The following is a 4,285-nucleotide window of genomic DNA, read 5'->3' as shown; positions in this document are numbered from 1 at the left end:
GCCAGAAGAGTCCGCAGCCAGTCCAGGGGTCGAGAGCCAGAAGAGTCCGCAGCCAGTCCAGGGGTCGAGAGCCAGAAGAATCCGCAGCCAGTCCAGGGGTCGAGAGCCAGAAGAATCTGCAGCCAGTCCAGGGGTCGAGAATCAGAGGAATCCGCAGCCAGTCCAGGGGTCGAGAGCCAGAGAGTTCAGCAGCCAGTCCAGGGATCAAACACAGAGGAAGCAACCAGGAACCAAGATCAGGAACTAACACTGGAGCCAAGAAGCCAAGGCAAGGTCTGAGGGCTCAGACCTTGCCTTAAATAGTCCCCTGAAGGTTGGAGGTAGCAGGAAGGAACCAACCTACTTCCTGTAGGTGTTCCTTTAAACCGAGGCCATAGCCGCCCGTGCGGCCCTAGAGGACCTCAGGGAGCGGAGCATAGCCGCGCGGGGGAAGGACGCCGCGGCCATCTTGAAGCAGTAGCGGCTGCTGCTGCTGAAGGAACCACCGACGCCGGCCTCAGCATCGGCGGTCAGTCCGGTTGTTGGGGTAAGTGACCGGCCCTGGTCGCAGCTTGCCGTGGCCAATAGTCATAACAGTACCCCCTCCTTTAGGCCTCCCCCTAGAAGTCTTGGGCTTCCCAGGATGATTGATGTGAAAAATTTTTTAGGAGATCCTTGTCCAAGATGTTCGTAGCAGGCTCCCATGAATTCTCTTCTAGACCAAATCCCTCCCAGGCCAGAAGATACTCCCACTTACGACCACGCTTGCGAATATCAAGAACCTCCCGAACTTGATAAGTGTCGTCTTCCGCCCTTACTGAAGAAGAAACAGGAACCTTCCGAGAGGACCAGTTGAGGATCAATGGCTTCAAAAGAGAAACATGAAATGAGTTGTGAATGCGTAGAGTAGCCAGAAGGCGTAATCGATAAGTCACGGGCCCCAATTGCTTGATTACCGGGAAGGGACCAATGTACCGGGGAGCTAGACGCATCGAGGGAACCCGTAGACGAATATATCTGGTACTGAGCCAGACCTTATCTTCAGGGTGAAAACATGGTGTGGGTCTCCGATGTCGGTCAGCAAATTTCTTAGCGGTCCGAGCCGCTTTCAGTAACATTTGTTGCGTACGTGTCCAAAGTTTTTGGAAGTGGATGGCGGTGAGCTGGGCTGCCGGAGAGGAGACAGGCAGAGGTAGCGGTACTGGTGGGGCCGGTTGATGACCGAAGACAATTTGAAATGGAGAGGATCCAGTGGGAAGTACAGGAATGGAAATTGTGGGAAAATTCTGCCCAAGGCAGCAAAACCGCCCAGTCGTCCTGTCGGGAGTTGACGTAAGAGCGCAGGAATTGTTTCAGAGCTTGATTCGTTCTCTCTGCCTGCCCATTGGCCTGGGGATGGAAAGCCGTGGTGAAGTCCAGTGCAATCTGAAACTTGGTACAGAGACCTCGCCAATATCGAGCCATAAATTGAGACCCACAGTCGGACGTGATGTGCTGGGGTATTCCGTGGAGACGAAAAATATGTGCCATGAAGAGCTGTGCCAATTGTGGAGCGGAGGGAAGGGCGGGCAATGGTGTAAAGTGAGCCATTTTAGAAAATCTATCAACTACCACCCATATTACTGTATGTCATGCAGAAACTGGGAGGTCTACAATAAAATCAGTGGAGATGTGTGTCCATGGTCTTGTGGGTGTAGGAAGTGGTTGCAACTGCTCCCAAGGTTTCCCAGGAGGATTATTGTGCTGCGCACAAACAGGGCAGGAGTCAGCATACGCTTGAATGTCTTTACGCATCCCTGGCCACCAATAGTGTTGTTGAAGCAGATCCTGAGTACGTCTGCGTCCCGGATGCCCTGCCAACTGAGAGTCATGTCCCCACTTTAGAACTTTATTATGGAGCCTCTTGGGTACCACGGTCTTACCAACGGGAACCATGAAAGTTGCTGAAAGAATGACACGGGCAGGGTCAATGATGTACTGTAAGGGTTCTTCTATGTCTTCGGAGATAAATGATCGTGACAATGCGTCGGCCTTAATATTCTTACTGGCTGGTCGATATTTTAATTCAAAGTCAAAATGTGTAAAAAATAACGCCCAGCTTGTCGCGGATTCAGGCGGTGGGCTTGTTGTAAATATGTCAGATTTTTATGGTCCGTAAAGACTGTTATCCGATGTTGAGCTCCCTCTAGCCACTGCCGCCATTCTTCAAATGCAAGTTTGACGGCTAACAGTTCTTTATCGCCGATGGAATAATTGCGTTCCACAGGTGAAAATTTCTTTGAAAAATAGGAACAGGGATGGAATTTCCCACCAGCATCATTCTGACTCAAAACTGCTCCAACCCCCTCCGTAGAAGCGTCTACCTCCACCGTGAATGGACATCTTGGATCTGGATGACGGAGACAGGGTTGCCGCAGAAAAGCGTCCTTGAGAGTTTGGAATGCTTCCATCGCTGCTACCGACCAGGTTTTGATGTTGGCCCCCTTACGTGTAAGTGCAGTTAACAGTGCAGTCAGTTTAGAAAAATTCTTGATGAATTGACGATAATAATTAGCGAAACCCAAAAAACGTTGGAGAGCTCGTAGCCCATTGGGTCGGGGCCATTCTTTTATACACTTCACTTTAGTCTGATCCATTTCGAACCCTTGATTTGAAATAATATATCCTAGAAAGGGTAAGGATTCTGCTTCAAAGATGCATTTCTCCAGTTTGGCATATAAGTGATGTTCCCTTAGACGTTGTAGAACTTGCGTCACATGTTGGTGGTGCGACTGTTGGTCCCTGGAGAAAATCAAAATATCGTCGAGATAAACAATCACACAAATATATAATAAGTCTCAAAAAATCTCATTAATGAAATGTTGAAAAACAGCAGGGGCATTAGTTAAACCAAAAGGCATGACTAGATATTCATAGTGTCCATCTCTGGTGTTGAATGCTGTTTTCCACTCGTCTCCCTCCCGGATCCGAACTAGATTGTACACCCTCTGCAGGTCCAATTTGGAGAATATTTGAGCTCCTTGCAGACGATCGAACAGTTCAGCAATAAGAGGCAGGGGATAACAATCCTTGATGGTGATAGCGTTAAGACCATGAAAGTCAATACAAGGACGTAAAGTCCCATCTTTCTTTTCAACAAAAGAGAAACCAGCCCCTGCAGGAGAGTTGGATTGACAGATAAACCCCTTCTGTAGGTTGTCCTGGATGTATTCAGTCATCGCCCATATCTCCATGGCAGATAAAGGATAAACTCTACCCCGCGGAGGAGTGGATCCTGGAACCAATCGAATAGCGCAGTCGAATTCTCGATGCGGGGGTAAAATATCCGCGGCCTCTTTGGAAAAAAGTCTGCGAATTGTGCATATTGTGGGGGTAGTTTCTGTAGTACCGAAGTGCAGATGAGGCTAGAATCAGAAGTAGATCTCCGTAAGCAAGTCCCATGGCATCTGGTTTCCCATTGAATAAGTTTCAAAGACGTCCAGTCGAATTGTGGATTGTGGCGTTGAAGCCAGGGAATCCCGAGCACAACGGGGTGGATGGCTTTGCTGAGGATGTAGAAGGTGATTTGTTCGGTATGGTCGGGTGCAATGTGGCAGTTTATAGGTACTGTGTGATGTGTGATTTTCCCAGGTAATGGTTCCCCATGGATAGAAGAGATGATCAACAGTGTGGAGCAGAGTTGAGTGGGGATGCGGAGTTGATCCACTACTTCCTGCAAAATGAATTCTCCCCCCGCGCCAGAGTCTATTAAAGCCAAAGTGTTAAATACATGTCCACTGATGTCCAGAGTGACTTGTAAAGTGAGTGGGGGAGATGGGGAGGCGAGACCTAGAGTGACTCCCCCTGAGCACCCTAGGCTTTGGAGTTTCCCGGCCGAATAGGGCATGTGGCAATACGATGGCCAGCTCCCCCACAGTAAAGACAAAGGCCCGCCTTGCGACGTCTCAGATGTTCTTCAGGTGTTAGAGGTCCGCGGCCCAATTGCATGGGTTCGGCCACCGGTCCCTCGGGAACTGAGGATTCTCTCGATGTAGTAGAGGTGAAAGGCAGAATGTAAGGGGTAGCCGGGCGCCTCCGTGATCCTAGTGTTTCCCGGGCCTTTTCTTGTAGCCATCGGTCGATCCTGGTAGCCATTTCAATTACTGCATTTAAGGAGGAAGGAAGTTCAAGAGCGGCTAGCTCGTCCTTGATTCTGGCAGATAGACCTTCTAGATAAATAAATCGTAGAACAGATTCCTCCCAATGAAGTTCCATCGCCAGTGTCCGAAATTCGATGTTGTAATCTGAAATAGATTGTCTTCCTTGT

Source organism: Rhinatrema bivittatum, unplaced genomic scaffold (assembly GCF_901001135.1).
Source record: "Rhinatrema bivittatum unplaced genomic scaffold, aRhiBiv1.1, whole genome shotgun sequence".
In the NCBI taxonomy this organism is placed as follows: domain Eukaryota; kingdom Metazoa; phylum Chordata; class Amphibia; order Gymnophiona; family Rhinatrematidae; genus Rhinatrema; species Rhinatrema bivittatum.
Note: the sequence above shows the minus strand (reverse complement) of the source record.